General features: G+C 64.0%; 5 pseudogenes; all 5 read left to right on the forward strand.

Moving 5' to 3' along the window:
* Positions 1 to 1,257: 1,257 nt before the first annotated feature.
* LOC142876187 (uncharacterized) lies at positions 1,258 to 1,376 on the forward strand (annotated as a pseudogene).
* A 3,457-nt stretch (positions 1,377 to 4,833) lies between these two features.
* Positions 4,834 to 4,952, forward strand: LOC142875880 (uncharacterized; annotated as a pseudogene).
* Positions 4,953 to 8,392: 3,440 nt separating this feature from the next.
* Positions 8,393 to 8,512, forward strand: LOC142876249 (uncharacterized; annotated as a pseudogene).
* A 3,445-nt stretch (positions 8,513 to 11,957) lies between these two features.
* LOC142876188 (uncharacterized) lies at positions 11,958 to 12,076 on the forward strand (annotated as a pseudogene).
* Positions 12,077 to 15,533: 3,457 nt separating this feature from the next.
* Positions 15,534 to 15,652, forward strand: LOC142875881 (uncharacterized; annotated as a pseudogene).
* Positions 15,653 to 15,922: the final 270 nt, after the last annotated feature.

Here is a 15,922-nt window from a genome sequence, read left to right on the forward strand (position 1 = left end):
CCAGCTTCAGCCTGATCCTCCTGGGAACCCCGCTCTGAGACAAGGAGCCGGGCTTCGCATTCCCACAGCAGCCAGTCGTGGGCTGAGGACACCTGGGGCCTTGGGAACTCCCTGGCTTCTCCTTGGTTTAACATCTAGAGCTGCTTGTGAATCGGGCCGCCACACACACCCGAGTGCAGGTGTCTTCCGCACAGACTGCGGGCCTCGCTCTTCTGAACGCCGCTAGCTCGCCACCCACCCACGGGTGAACCTGGTCAGGGTGCTTTCTCTCGGGGGCAGACTCTTTTCCGGGCGGGCTACCGGTGTCTCTGTTTGCTCGTTTCTTTCTTCCATTTCGGGAAAGGCTTCCTTGCTGGGTGTGGAAATCTCCTATGCCTTCCCTCGCCTATTCTGTCAGCTTTCAAATTCTCTTTCAGTTGCCACCCTCACAGATGGATTAGGAAACTCTTTCCGGTGCACTCATTAGTGAAATGACCTCAATGAAGCTGGAATCCAATATCTAATGGCCGATTTTTAGCGAGTCCACACGCCAGGGTGGTCGGGGTCCAATGCAGCCCCGGCCAGGCCCAGGCCCCTTGGACCGGGCCACAGGAGGACACAGAGGAGGGTCCCGGCCCCCACGAAGCGGTGCCGGCGGTTCTCCACGGGCTTGGGCGTTTTCCAGAGGTAGGAGATGGAGGGGACTGATTTCTTCAGCGCCCCACAAACCACGCCACCCCACCCCACCCATGGGACACATCCCCAGAGAGAGACGCCCCATACACTGGCTCCCCTCCCCCTTGCGCTGTGCCCCAGCCCTGGCCCGGGGGAATAGGCGGCAGCCCACCCACAGGGCGAGGGGGGGCACAGCTGAAAGGGGTTGTGGGGGAGGGCGGCCCCTGGCTGGGGTCAAAGGGCGCGCGCGTGCGCAGTCAGCGTCAGCGGCGGCGACGCGCTGGGGGTGGGCAGCGGGTAGGTGAAGGAGGCCGGGCGAGGAGACGAGGGGGGCTGGGAGGGCTCCACCTTGGCGAGTCCAGCCGTGGAGGCGCATCTTGTGTGAGTGTGAGTGAGTGTGAGTGTGTGTGTGTGTGTATAGAGAGACAGCCCCCCGCCCCGCCCCGCCCATCACCCCCGTCCCTGGGAGCCCACGGGACCCGGCCGGCGAACTCAACAGGCCCGGCCTGGCGCGGGGCCTGGGGCGGGAGGCGGCGGCGGCGGCGGCGGGAAAGCGCAGAGAGGCTCGGCTTCTTGAGCGGGGCAGGGGCGCCCTCCGCCGCCGTCTAGGGCCACACCACCCTGAACGCCCCCGATCTCGTCTGGTCTCGGAAGCTAAGCAGGGTCGGGCCCGGTCAGTACTTGGATGGGAGACTGCCTGGGAATACCGGGGGCCACAGGCTGCTTCTTTTTTTTTTTTTTTTTTTTTGCCTCTTGTTCTGTCCCCTTTCTGGGAGCGCGGCGGCGGCCCGGGGTGGGGGTGACCCCAACCCTCAGCGCCCGCCGCGCTGCCTGGCGCCTCAGCCCGCACCGTGGGGCCTCCTCTTGTCCCAAGCCGCGACACCGCCGCCACGCGGCAGCATGCGTGGCATCTGCACTGTCAGGTCTCAGACCAAAGGTCTGCTCTGTGGGAACAGACACGCTGGAGAAAACCTTGAGAGTCTGAGAGGGGAGGGAGTTCCAGAAGAAGGCCAGGATGTCATTTTGAGGGAGTATGTGACCAGAACTCGTCCCGTTGCTTTTGGGGGTTCTATGGGCTCCACGCAGGAATCTTTGGTGGTGGCACCTGATGTTGGGGGATCCGGAGTCACACCCAGACCTGCTCCACAGGCCTCCTTTTACTTTTCTCTTCGGATTCATGATTTTTAAAAAGTGTCTCTTACCTCTATGATTGCATTTTCTTTTCTCTCTCTTTTCAAGCAGATGATGGGAGTACAAGTATTCAGGTGACATGTGTTGCCCGTGCACCCCTCCCCCCTGTGTTCTCATTCATATACCTCTCATGTTGTTCCAGCGTATTGTGGGGGTACCAGTGTTAAGGTCGGGTACAGTTGCCCTCTCCAAGCCTCCCCCCTGGGGTCAGAGCTTCAAGTGCGCCCATCCCCCAGTCGGTGCGCACCCACCCCATTCCTAATGGATGTAGATGCCCATCGCCTCCCCCCACCCGCCCGACACCCACCCGATGAAGGTGATTCCTCTCCGTCCACTTAGGTGTCCATCCGTTCGTACCAATTTGCTGGTGAGCGCGCTCACGTGGTGCTCGTGTGTCCATTCTTGGGATACCTGGCTTACTGGAACGGGTTCCAGCTCTGGCCAGGAGAACACGAGAGGCGCCCTCTCACCGCTGCTCCTCACAGCCGAATGGCACTCCGTGGTGTCCACGCGCCACATTTTATTAATGCACTCCTGGATGGATGGGCACTCGGGTCGCTTCCACGTCTTTGCGATTGTGAATTGTGCCCTAACTGTCACTCTACCCCTTACCCAGCCCGTCTCCTCTGCCCCTGCCTGACGCACTCCTCCCCGGCCAGGCCCGTCACTGTCCTGGGCCCCCGCCTGACCGGCTCCTCCCCGCCCGGCCTGTCACCGTCCTCTGCCCCTGCCTGACATGCTCCTTCCCGCCCGGCCTCTCACCGTCCTCGGCCCCTGCCTGACCGGCTCCTCCGTCGCCTGGGCCTTCCAAGGGCTTGGTGTGGAGGCTGCTTCCAGGAAGCCCTCCAGAAACCCGGCAGCAGGGTGGCCGCAGCAGTCTCCAGCAGCCTTCCCTAAGTCGAGTGCGGGGGACGTGCCCCCGCTGTGCCGCGGGGGGCCCAGCCTGGTGTCTTCCCTGATGCCCTGCGGCTGCCGGCTGGGGCTGCCGCTCCCCGCGAGGGGAGAGCCGCGGAGGTGGGGACCGCCTCCTGATGGGGACGTACGTACACGCAGCTCTCCACGTCGGATCCCGGGGCTCTCTGTCCTGCCCGAAGGCCCAGCGGGCCTGCGGGTCCTTAGAGTGGCAAAAACATCTGAAAGCTGAGACTGAGGGTCCGGTGGGTGTCTGCACTTTTGTGCTGGGCACCCCAGGGAGGCCCGGGGGCTGGCTGGACAACGTGGTCTGCTGGGCGGGGGGGGGTTGGAGGAGCAACTGATGCCCTTCGCACCTTGGGTAGCAAGAGTCTGAGGTGTCTCTGAGCCCTGTGCCATGTCCGGGGGGGGGCGCGGGGGGGGGAGGAGGAGGAGGAGGAGGAGGTGGGAAGGGCCGGGGCCTGCAGTCCTGTTCCCGGGGTGGCACGGCAAGTGGCTTCTTCCACAGGCTGCTTGGCCTGGGCTCCCTGCACCTGGGCCTTTGGGGGACTGGCCCTGTGCTTGCCAACACTTCCTGCAGGGACCCAGAGCTGGGAGGTGGCATCTCTCAGCCCTGGGTCGGGCAGAGCCCCAGCGGGCCATGCCCACAACCTCTCTCAGCACCGGTCCCCCAGAAGGCTCCTTTGGGACCAGGATTCTCTTGCGGTGACTCTTTAAGGTCTGGCCCCTGGATGGAGGGGCACCAGGAGTAGAGGAGCAGGAAGGGGAAGGGGGTGGCCATGCGAGGGGACACTTTGAGGCCAAGTCCCAGCTTCAGCCTGATCCTCCTGGGAACCCCGCTCTGAGACAAGGAGCCGGGCTTCGCATTCCCACAGCAGCCAGTCGTGGGCTGAGGACACCTGGGGCCTTGGGAACTCCCTGGCTTCTCCTTGGTTTAACATCTAGAGCTGCTTGTGAATCGGGCCGCCACACACACCCGAGTGCAGGTGTCTTCCGCACAGACTGCGGGCCTCGCTCTTCTGAACGCCGCTAGCTCGCCACCCACCCACGGGTGAACCTGGTCAGGGTGCTTTCTCTCGGGGGCAGACTCTTTTCCGGGCGGGCTACCGGTGTCTCTGTTTGCTCGTTTCTTTCTTCCATTTCGGGAAAGGCTTCCTTGCTGGGTGTGGAAATCTCCTATGCCTTCCCTCGCCTATTCTGTCAGCTTTCAAATTCTCTTTCAGTTGCCACCCTCACAGATGGATTAGGAAACTCTTTCCGGTGCACTCATTAGTGAAATGACCTCAATGAAGCTGGAATCCAATATCTAATGGCCGATTTTTAGCGAGTCCACACGCCAGGGTGGTCGGGGTCCAATGCAGCCCCGGCCAGGCCCAGGCCCCTTGGACCGGGCCACAGGAGGACACAGAGGAGGGTCCCGGCCCCCACGAAGCGGTGCCGGCGGTTCTCCACGGGCTTGGGCGTTTTCCAGAGGTAGGAGATGGAGGGGACTGATTTCTTCAGCGCCCCACAAACCACGCCACCCCACCCCACCCATGGGACACATCCCCAGAGAGAGACGCCCCATACACTGGCTCCCCTCCCCCTTGCGCTGTGCCCCAGCCCTGGCCCGGGGGAATAGGCGGCAGCCCACCCACAGGGCGAGGGGGGGCACAGCTGAAAGGGGTTGTGGGGGAGGGCGGCCCCTGGCTGGGGTCAAAGGGCGCGCGCGTGCGCAGTCAGCGTCAGCGGCGGCGACGCGCTGGGGGTGGGCAGCGGGTAGGTGAAGGAGGCCGGGCGAGGAGACGAGGGGGGCTGGGAGGGCTCCACCTTGGCGAGTCCAGCCGTGGAGGCGCATCTTGTGTGAGTGTGAGTGAGTGTGAGTGTGTGTGTGTGTGTATAGAGAGACAGCCCCCCGCCCCGCCCCGCCCATCACCCCCGTCCCTGGGAGCCCACGGGACCCGGCCGGCGAACTCAACAGGCCCGGCCCGGCGCGGGGCCTGGGGCGGGAGGCGGCGGCGGCGGCGGCGGCGGCGGCGGCGGGAAAGCGCAGAGAGGCTCGGCTTCTTGAGCGGGGCAGGGGCGCCCTCCGCCGCCGTCTAGGGCCACACCACCCTGAACGCCCCCGATCTCGTCTGGTCTCGGAAGCTAAGCAGGGTCGGGCCCGGTCAGTACTTGGATGGGAGACCGCCTGGGAATACCGGGGGCCACAGGCTGCTTCTTTTTTTTTTTTTTTTTTGCCTCTTGTTCTGTCCCCTTTCTGGGAGCGCGGCGGCGGCCCGGGGTGGGGGTGACCCCAACCCTCAGCGCCCGCCGCGCTGCCTGGCGCCCCAGCCCGCACCGTGGGGCCTCCTCTTGTCCCAAGCCGCGACACCGCCGCCACGCGGCAGCATGCGTGGCATCTGGACTGTCAGGTCTCAGACCAAAGGTCTGCTCTGTGGGAACCGACACGCTGGAGAAAACCTTGAGAGTCTGAGAGGGGAGGGAGTTCCAGAAGAAGGCCAGGATGTCATTTTGAGGGAGTATGTGACCAGAACTCGTCCCGTTGCTTTTGGGGGTTCTATGGGCTCCACGCAGGAATCTTTGGTGGTGGCACCTGATGTTGGGGGATCCGGAGTCACACCCAGACCTGCTCCACAGGCCTCCTTTTACTTTTCTCTTCGGATTCATGATTTTTAAAAAGTGTCTCTTACCTCTATGATTGCATTTTCTTTTCTCTCTCTTTTCAAGCAGATGATGGGAGTACAAGTATTCAGGTGACATGTGTTGCCCGTGCACCCCTCCCCCCTGTGTTCTCATTCATATACCTCTCATGTTGTTCCAGCGTATTGTGGGGGTACCAGTGTTAAGGTCGGGTACAGTTGCCCTCTCCAAGCCTCCCCCCTGGGGTCAGAGCTTCAAGTGCGCCCATCCCCCAGTCGGTGCGCACCCACCCCATTCCTAATGGATGTGGATGCCCATCGCCTCCCCCCACCCGCCCGACACCCACCCGATGAAGGTGATTCCTCTCCGTCCACTTAGGTGTCCATCCGTTCATACCAATTTGCTGGTGAGCGCGCTCACGTGGTGCTCGTGTGTCCATTCTTGGGATACCTGGCTTACTGGAACGGGTTCCAGCTCTGGCCAGGAGAACACGAGAGGCGCCCTCTCACCGCTGCTCCTCACAGCCGAATGGCACTCCGTGGTGTCAACGCGCCACATTTTATTAATGCACTCCTGGATGGATGGGCACTCGGGTCGCTTCCACGTCTTTGCGATTGTGAATTGTGCCCTAACTGTCACTCTACCCCTTACCCAGCCCGTCTCCTCTGCCCCTGCCTGACGCACTCCTCCCCGGCCAGGCCCGTCACTGTCCTGGGCCCCCGCCTGACCGGCTCCTCCCCGCCCGGCCTGTCACCGTCCTCTGCCCCTGCCTGACATGCTCCTTCCCGCCCGGCCTCTCACCGTCCTCGGCCCCTGCCTGACCGGCTCCTCCGTCGCCTGGGCCTTCCAAGGGCTTGGTGTGGAGGCTGCTTCCAGGAAGCCCTCCAGAAACCCGGCAGCAGGGTGGCCGCAGCAGTCTCCAGCAGCCTTCCCTAAGTCGAGTGCGGGGGACGTGCCCCCGCTGTGCCGCGGGGGGCCCAGCCTGGTGTCTTCCCTGATGCCCTGCGGCTGCCGGCTGGGGCTGCCGCTCCCCGCGAGGGGAGAGCCGCGGAGGTGGGGACCGCCTCCTGATGGGGACGTACGTACACGCAGCTCTCCACGTCGGATCCCGGGGCTCTCTGTCCTGCCCGAAGGCCCAGCGGGCCTGCGGGTCCTTAGAGTGGCAAAAACATCCGAAAGCTGAGACTGAGGGTCCGGTGGGTGTCTGCACTTTTGTGCTGGGCACCCCAGGGAGGCCCGGGGGCTGGCTGGACAACGTGGTCTGCTGGGCGGGGGGGGGGGGTTTGGAGGAGCAACTGATGCCCTTTGCACCTTGGGTAGCAAGAGTCTGAGGTGTCTCTGAGCCCTGTGCCATGTCCGGGGGGGGGCGCGGGGGGGGGAGGAGGAGGAGGAGGAGGAGGTGGGAAGGGCCGGGGCCTGCAGTCCTGTTCCCGGGGTGGCACGGCAAGTGGCTTCTTCCACAGGCTGCTTGGCCTGGGCTCCCTGTACCTGGGCCTTTGGGGGACTGGCCCTGTGCTTGCCAACACTTCCTGCAGGGACCCAGAGCTGGGAGGTGGCATCTCTCAGCCCTGGGTCGGGCAGAGCCCCAGCGGGCCATGCCCACAACCTCTCTCAGCACCGGTCCCCCAGAAGGCTCCTTTGGGACCAGGATTCTCTTGCGGTGACTCTTTAAGGTCTGGCCCCTGGATGGAGGGGCACCAGGAGTAGAGGAGCAGGAAGGGGAAGGGGGTGGCCATGCGAGGGGACACTTTGAGGCCAAGTCCCAGCTTCAGCCTGATCCTCCTGGGAACCCCGCTCTGAGACAAGGAGCCGGGCTTCGCATTCCCACAGCAGCCAGTCGTGGGCTGAGGACACCTGGGGCCTTGGGAACTCCCTGGCTTCTCCTTGGTTTAACATCTAGAGCTGCTTGTGAATCGGGCCGCCACACACACCCGAGTGCAGGTGTCTTCCGCACAGACTGCGGGCCTCGCTCTTCTGAACGCCGCTAGCTCGCCACCCACCCACGGGTGAACCTGGTCAGGGTGCTTTCTCTCGGGGGCAGACTCTTTTCCGGGCGGGCTACCGGTGTCTCTGTTTGCTCGTTTCTTTCTTCCATTTCGGGAAAGGCTTCCTTGCTGGGTGTGGAAATCTCCTATGCCTTCCCTCGCCTATTCTGTCAGCTTTCAAATTCTCTTTCAGTTGCCACCCTCACAGATGGATTAGGAAACTCTTTCCGGTGCACTCATTAGTGAAATGACCTCAATGAAGCTGGAATCCAATATCAAATGGCCGATTTTTAGCGAGTCCACACGCCAGGGTGGTCGGGGTCCAATGCAGCCCCGGCCAGGCCCAGGCCCCTTGGACCGGGCCACAGGAGGACACAGAGGAGGGTCCCGGCCCCCACGAAGCGGTGCCGGCGGTTCTCCAGGGGCTTGGGCGTTTTCCAGAGGTAGGAGATGGAGGGGACTGATTTCTTCAGCGCCCCACAAACCACGCCACCCCACCCCACCCATGGGACACATCCCCAGAGAGAGACGCCCCATACACTGGCTCCCCTCCCCCTTGCGCTGTGCCCCAGCCCTGGCCCGGGGGAATAGGCGGCAGCCCACCCACAGGGCGAGGGGGGGCACAGCTGAAAGGGGTTGTGGGGGAGGGCGGCCCCTGGCTGGGGTCAAAGGGCGCGCGCGTGCGCAGTCAGCGTCAGCGGCGGCGACGCGCTGGGGGTGGGCAGCGGGTAGGTGAAGGAGGCCGGGCGAGGAGACGAGGGGGGCTGGGAGGGCTCCACCTTGGCGAGTCCAGCCGTGGAGGCGCATCTTGTGTGAGTGTGAGTGAGTGTGAGTGTGTGTGTGTGTGTATAGAGAGACAGCCCCCCGCCCCGCCCCGCCCATCACCCCCGTCCCTGGGAGCCCACGGGACCCGGCCGGCGAGCTCAACAGGCCCGGCCCGGCGCGGGGCCTGGGGCGGGAGGCGGCGGCGGGGGGAAAGCGCAGAGAGGCTCGGCTTCTTGAGCGGGGCAGGGGCGCCCTCCGCCGCCGTCTAGGGCCACACCACCCTGAACGCCCCCCGATCTCGTCTGGTCTCGGAAGCTAAGCAGGGTCGGGCCCGGTCAGTACTTGGATGGGAGACCGCCTGGGAATACCGGGGGCCACAGGCTGCTTCTTTTTTTTTTTTTTTTTTTTTGCCTCTTGTTCTGTCCCCTTTCTGGGAGCGCGGCGGCGGCCCGGGGTGGGGGTGACCCCAACCCTCAGCGCCCGCCGCGGTGCCTGGCGCCTCAGCCCGCACCGTGGGGCCTCCTCTTGTCCCAAGCCGCGACACCGCCGCCACGCGGCAGCATGCGTGGCATCTGGACTGTCAGGTCTCAGACCAAAGGTCTGCTCTGTGGGAACAGACACGCTGGAGAAAACCTTGAGAGTCTGAGAGGGGAGGGAGTTCCAGAAGAAGGCCAGGATGTCATTTTGAGGGAGTATGTGACCAGAACTCGTCCCGTTGCTTTTGGGGGTTCTATGGGCTCCACGCAGGAATCTTTGGTGGTGGCACCTGATGTTGGGGGATCCGGAGTCACACCCAGACCTGCTCCACAGGCCTCCTTTTACTTTTCTCTTCGGATTCATGATTTTTAAAAAGTGTCTCTTACCTCTATGATTGCATTTTCTTTTCTCTCTCTTTTCAAGCAGATGATGGGAGTACAAGTATTCAGGTGACATGTGTTGCCCGTGCACCCCTCCCCCCTGTGTTCTCATTCATATACCTCTCATGTTGTTCCAGCGTATTGTGGGGGTACCAGTGTTAAGGTCGGGTACAGTTGCCCTCTCCAAGCCTCCCCCCTGGGGTCAGAGCTTCAAGTGCGCCCATCCCCCAGTCGGTGCGCACCCACCCCATTCCTAATGGATGTGGATGCCCATCGCCTCCCCCCACCCGCCCGACACCCACCCGATGAAGGTGATTCCTCTCCGTCCACTTAGGTGTCCATCCGTTCGTACCAATTTGCTGGTGAGCGCGCTCACGTGGTGCTCGTGTGTCCATTCTTGGGATACCTGGCTTACTGGAACGGGTTCCAGCTCTGGCCAGGAGAACACGAGAGGCGCCCTCTCACCGCTGCTCCTCACAGCCGAATGGCACTCCGTGGTGTCCACGCGCCACATTTTATTAATGCACTCCTGGATGGATGGGCACTCGGGTCGCTTCCACGTCTTTGCGATTGTGAATTGTGCCCTAACTGTCACCCTACCCCTTACCCAGCCCATCTCCTCTGCCCCTGCCTGACGCACTCCTCCCCGGCCAGGCCCGTCACTGTCCTGGGCCCCCGCCTGACCGGCTCCTCCCCGCCCGGCCTGTCACCGTCCTCTGCCCCTGCCTGACATGCTCCTTCCCGCCCGGCCTCTCACCGTCCTCGGCCCCTGCCTGACCGGCTCCTCCGTCGCCTGGGCCTTCCAAGGGCTTGGTGTGGAGGCTGCTTCCAGGAAGCCCTCCAGAAACCCGGCAGCAGGGTGGCCGCAGCAGTCTCCAGCAGCCTTCCCTAAGTCGAGTGCGGGGGACGTGCCCCCGCTGTGCCGCGGGGGGCCCAGCCTGGTGTCTTCCCTGATGCCCTGCGGCTGCCGGCTGGGGCTGCCGCTCCCCGCGAGGGGAGAGCCGCGGAAGTGGGGACCGCCTCCTGATGGGGACGTACGTACACGCAGCTCTCCACGTCGGATCCCGGGGCTCTCTGTCCTGCCCGAAGGCCCAGCGGGCCTGCGGGTCCTTAGAGTGGCAAAAACATCCGAAAGCTGAGACTGAGGGTCCGGTGGGTGTCTGCACTTTTGTGCTGGGCACCCCAGGGAGGCCCGGGGGCTGGCTGGACAACGTGGTCTGCTGGGCGGGGGGGGTTGGAGGAGCAACTGATGCCCTTCGCACCTTGGGTAGCAAGAGTCTGAGGTGTCTCTGAGCCCTGTGCCATGTCCGGGGGCGGGGCGCGGGGGGGGGAGGAGGAGGAGGAGGAGGAGGTGGGAAGGGCCGGGGCCTGCAGTCCTGTTCCCGGGGTGGCACGGCAAGTGGCTTCTTCCACAGGCTGCTTGGCCTGGGCTCCCTGCACCTGGGCCTTTGGGGGACTGGCCCTGTGCTTGCCAACACTTCCTGCAGGGACCCAGAGCTGGGAGGTGGCATCTCTCAGCCCTGGGTCGGGCAGAGCCCCAGCGGGCCATGCCCACAACCTCTCTCAGCACCGGTCCCCCAGAAGGCTCCTTTGGGACCAGGATTCTCTTGCGGTGACTCTTTAAGGTCTGGCCCCTGGATGGAGGGGCACCAGGAGTAGAGGAGCAGGAAGGGGAAGGGGGTGGCCATGCGAGGGGACACTTTGAGGCCAAGTCCCAGCTTCAGCCTGATCCTCCTGGGAACCCCGCTCTGAGACAAGGAGCCGGGCTTCGCATTCCCACAGCAGCCAGTCGTGGGCTGAGGACACCTGGGGCCTTGGGAACTCCCTGGCTTCTCCTTGGTTTAACATCTAGAGCTGCTTGTGAATCGGGCCGCCACACACACCCGAGTGCAGGTGTCTTCCGCACAGACTGCGGGCCTCGCTCTTCTGAACGCCGCTAGCTCGCCACCCACCCACGGGTGAACCTGGTCAGGGTGCTTTCTCTCGGGGGCAGACTCTTTTCCGGGCGGGCTACCGGTGTCTCTGTTTGCTCGTTTCTTTCTTCCATTTCGGGAAAGGCTTCCTTGCTGGGTGTGGAAATCTCCTATGCCTTCCCTCGCCTATTCTGTCAGCTTTCAAATTCTCTTTCAGTTGCCACCCTCACAGATGGATTAGGAAACTCTTTCCGGTGCACTCATTAGTGAAATGACCTCAATGAAGCTGGAATCCAATATCTAATGGCCGATTTTTAGCGAGTCCACACGCCAGGGTGGTCGGGGTCCAATGCAGCCCCGGCCAGGCCCAGGCCCCTTGGACCGGGCCACAGGAGGACACAGAGGAGGGTCCCGGCCCCCACGAAGCGGTGCCGGCGGTTCTCCACGGGCTTGGGCGTTTTCCAGAGGTAGGAGATGGAGGGGACTGATTTCTTCAGCGCCCCACAAACCACGCCACCCCACCCCACCCATGGGACACATCCCCAGAGAGAGACGCCCCATACACTGGCTCCCCTCCCCCTTGCGCTGTGCCCCAGCCCTGGCCCGGGGGAATAGGCGGCAGCCCACCCACAGGGCGAGGGGGGGCACAGCTGAAAGGGGTTGTGGGGGAGGGCGGCCCCTGGCTGGGGTCAAAGGGCGCGCGCGTGCGCAGTCAGCGTCAGCGGCGGCGACGCGCTGGGGGTGGGCAGCGGGTAGGTGAAGGAGGCCGGGCGAGGAGACGAGGGGGGCTGGGAGGGCTCCACCTTGGCGAGTCCAGCCGTGGAGGCGCATCTTGTGTGAGTGTGAGTGAGTGTGAGTGTGTGTGTGTGTGTATAGAGAGACAGCCCCCCGCCCCGCCCCGCCCATCACCCCCGTCCCTGGGAGCCCACGGGACCCGGCCGGCGAACTCAACAGGCCCGGCCTGGCGCGGGGCCTGGGGCGGGAGGCGGCGGCGGCGGCGGCGGGAAAGCGCAGAGAGGCTCGGCTTCTTGAGCGGGGCAGGGGCGCCCTCCGCCGCCGTCTAGGGCCACACCACCCTGAACGCCCCCGATCTCGTCTGGTCTCGGAAGCTAAGCAGGGTCGGGCCCGGTCAGTACTTGGATGGGAGACTGCCTGGGAATACCGGGGGCCACAGGCTGCTTCTTTTTTTTTTTTTTTTTTTTTGCCTCTTGTTCTGTCCCCTTTCTGGGAGCGCGGCGGCGGCCCGGGGTGGGGGTGACCCCAACCCTCAGCGCCCGCCGCGCTGCCTGGCGCCTCAGCCCGCACCGTGGGGCCTCCTCTTGTCCCAAGCCGCGACACCGCCGCCACGCGGCAGCATGCGTGGCATCTGCACTGTCAGGTCTCAGACCAAAGGTCTGCTCTGTGGGAACAGACACGCTGGAGAAAACCTTGAGAGTCTGAGAGGGGAGGGAGTTCCAGAAGAAGGCCAGGATGTCATTTTGAGGGAGTATGTGACCAGAACTCGTCCCGTTGCTTTTGGGGGTTCTATGGGCTCCACGCAGGAATCTTTGGTGGTGGCACCTGATGTTGGGGGATCCGGAGTCACACCCAGACCTGCTCCACAGGCCTCCTTTTACTTTTCTCTTCGGATTCATGATTTTTAAAAAGTGTCTCTTACCTCTATGATTGCATTTTCTTTTCTCTCTCTTTTCAAGCAGATGATGGGAGTACAAGTATTCAGGTGACATGTGTTGCCCGTGCACCCCTCCCCCCTGTGTTCTCATTCATATACCTCTCATGTTGTTCCAGCGTATTGTGGGGGTACCAGTGTTAAGGTCGGGTACAGTTGCCCTCTCCAAGCCTCCCCCCTGGGGTCAGAGCTTCAAGTGCGCCCATCCCCCAGTCGGTGCGCACCCACCCCATTCCTAATGGATGTAGATGCCCATCGCCTCCCCCCACCCGCCCGACACCCACCCGATGAAGGTGATTCCTCTCCGTCCACTTAGGTGTCCATCCGTTCGTACCAATTTGCTGGTGAGCGCGCTCACGTGGTGCTCGTGTGTCCATTCTTGGGATACCTGGCTTACTGGAACGGGTTCCAGCTCTGGCCAGGAGAACACGAGAGGCGCCCTCTCACCGCTGCTCCTCACAGCCGAATGGCACTCCGTGGTGTCCACGCGCCACATTTTATTAATGCACTCCTGGATGGATGGGCACTCGGGTCGCTTCCACGTCTTTGCGATTGTGAATTGTGCCCTAACTGTCACTCTACCCCTTACCCAGCCCGTCTCCTCTGCCCCTGCCTGACGCACTCCTCCCCGGCCAGGCCCGTCACTGTCCTGGGCCCCCGCCTGACCGGCTCCTCCCCGCCCGGCCTGTCACCGTCCTCTGCCCCTGCCTGACATGCTCCTTCCCGCCCGGCCTCTCACCGTCCTCGGCCCCTGCCTGACCGGCTCCTCTGTCGCCTGGGCCTTCCAAGGGCTTGGTGTGGAGGCTGCTTCCAGGAAGCCCTCCAGAAACCCGGCAGCAGGGTGGCCGCAGCAGTCTCCAGCAGCCTTCCCTAAGTCGAGTGCGGGGGACGTGCCCCCGCTGTGCCGCGGGGGGCCCAGCCTGGTGTCTTCCCTGATGCCCTGCGGCTGCCGGCTGGGGCTGCCGCTCCCCGCGAGGGGAGAGCCGCGGAGGTGGGGACCGCCTCCTGATGGGGACGTACGTACACGCAGCTCTCCACGTCGGATCCCGGGGCTCTCTGTCCTGCCCGAAGGCCCAGCGGGCCTGCGGGTCCTTAGAGTGGCAAAAACATCCGAAAGCTGAGACTGAGGGTCCGGTGGGTGTCTGCACTTTTGTGCTGGGCACCCTAGGGAGGCCCGGGGGCTGGCTGGACAACGTGGTCTGCTGGGCGGGGGGGGTTGGAGGAGCAACTGATGCCCTTCGCACCTTGGGTAGCAAGAGTCTGAGGTGTCTCTGAGCCCTGTGCCATGTCCGGGGGCGGGGCGCGGGGGGGGGAGGAGGAGGAGGAGGAGGAGGTGGGAAGGGCCGGGGCCTGCAGTCCTGTTCCCGGGGTGGCACGGCAAGTGGCTTCTTCCACAGGCTGCTTGGCCTGGGCTCCCTGCACCTGGGCCTTTGGGGGACTGGCCCTGTGCTTGCCAACACTTCCTGCAGGGACCCAGAGCTGGGAGGTGGCATCTCTCAGCCCTGGGTCGGGCAGAGCCCCAGCGGGCCATGCCCACAACCTCTCTCAGCACCGGTCCCCCAGAAGGCTCCTTTGGGACCAGGATTCTCTTGCGGTGACTCTTTAAGGTCTGGCCCCTGGATGGAGGGGCACCAGGAGTAGAGGAGCAGGAAGGGGAAGGGGGTGGCCATGCGAGGGGACACTTTGAGGCCAAGTCCCAGCTTCAGCCTGATCCTCCTGGGAACCCCGCTCTGAGACAAGGAGCCGGGCTTCGCATTCCCACAGCAGCCAGTCGTGGGCTGAGGACACCTGGGGCCTTGGGAACTCCCTGGCTTCTCCTTGGTTTAACATCTAGAGCTGCTTGTGAATCGGGCCGCCACACACACCCGAGTGCAGGTGTCTTCCGCACAGACTGCGGGCCTCGCTCTTCTGAACGCCGCTAGCTCGCCACCCACCCACGGGTGAACCTGGTCAGGGTGCTTTCTCTCGGGGGCAGACTCTTTTCCGGGCGGGCTACCGGTGTCTCTGTTTGCTCGTTTCTTTCTTCCATTTCGGGAAAGGCTTCCTTGCTGGGTGTGGAAATCTCCTATGCCTTCCCTCGCCTATTCTGTCAGCTTTCAAATTCTCTTTCAGTTGCCACCCTCACAGATGGATTAGGAAACTCTTTCCGGTGCACTCATTAGTGAAATGACCTCAATGAAGCTGGAATCCAATATCTAATGGCCGATTTTTAGCGAGTCCACACGCCAGGGTGGTCGGGGTCCAATGCAGCCCCGGCCAGGCCCAGGCCCCTTGGACCGGGCCACAGGAGGACACAGAGGAGGGTCCCGGCCCCCACGAAGCGGTGCCGGCGGTTCTCCACGGGCTTGGGCGTTTTCCAGAGGTAGGAGATGGAGGGGACTGATTTCTTCAGCGCCCCACAAACCACGCCACCCCACCCCACCCATGGGACACATCCCCAGAGAGAGACGCCCCATACACTGGCTCCCCTCCCCCTTGCGCTGTGCCCCAGCCCTGGCCCGGGGGAATAGGCGGCAGCCCACCCACAGGGCGAGGGGGGGCACAGCTGAAAGGGGTTGTGGGGGAGGGCGGCCCCTGGCTGGGGTCAAAGGGCGCGCGCGTGCGCAGTCAGCGTCAGCGGCGGCGACGCGCTGGGGGTGGGCAGCGGGTAGGTGAAGGAGGCCGGGCGAGGAGACGAGGGGGGCTGGGAGGGCTCCACCTTGGCGAGTCCAGCCGTGGAGGCGCATCTTGTGTGAGTGTGAGTGAGTGTGAGTGTGTGTGTGTGTGTATAGAGAGACAGCCCCCCGCCCCGCCCCGCCCATCACCCCCGTCCCTGGGAGCCCACGGGACCCGGCCGGCGAACTCAACAGGCCCGGCCCGGCGCGGGGCCTGGGGCGGGAGGCGGCGGCGGCGGCGGCGGCGGCGGCGGCGGGAAAGCGCAGAGAGGCTCGGCTTCTTGAGCGGGGCAGGGGCGCCCTCCGCCGCCGTCTAGGGCCACACCACCCTGAACGCCCCCGATCTCGTCTGGTCTCGGAAGCTAAGCAGGGTCGGGCCCGGTCAGTACTTGGATGGGAGACCGCCTGGGAATACCGGGGGCCACAGGCTGCTTCTTTTTTTTTTTTTTTTTTGCCTCTTGTTCTGTCCCCTTTCTGGGAGCGCGGCGGCGGCCCGGGGTGGGGGTGACCCCAACCCTCAGCGCCCGCCGCGCTGCCTGGCGCCCCAGCCCGCACCGTGGGGCCTCCTCTTGTCCCAAGCCGCGACACCGCCGCCACGCGGCAGCATGCGTGGCATCTGGACTGTCAGGTCTCAGACCAAAGGTCTGCTCTGTGGGAACCGACACGCTGGAGAAAACCTTGAGAGTCTGAGAGGGGAGGG

Source organism: Microcebus murinus, chromosome 14 (genome assembly GCF_040939455.1).
Source record: "Microcebus murinus isolate Inina chromosome 14, M.murinus_Inina_mat1.0, whole genome shotgun sequence".
In the NCBI taxonomy this organism is placed as follows: Eukaryota; Metazoa; Chordata; class Mammalia; order Primates; family Cheirogaleidae; genus Microcebus; species Microcebus murinus.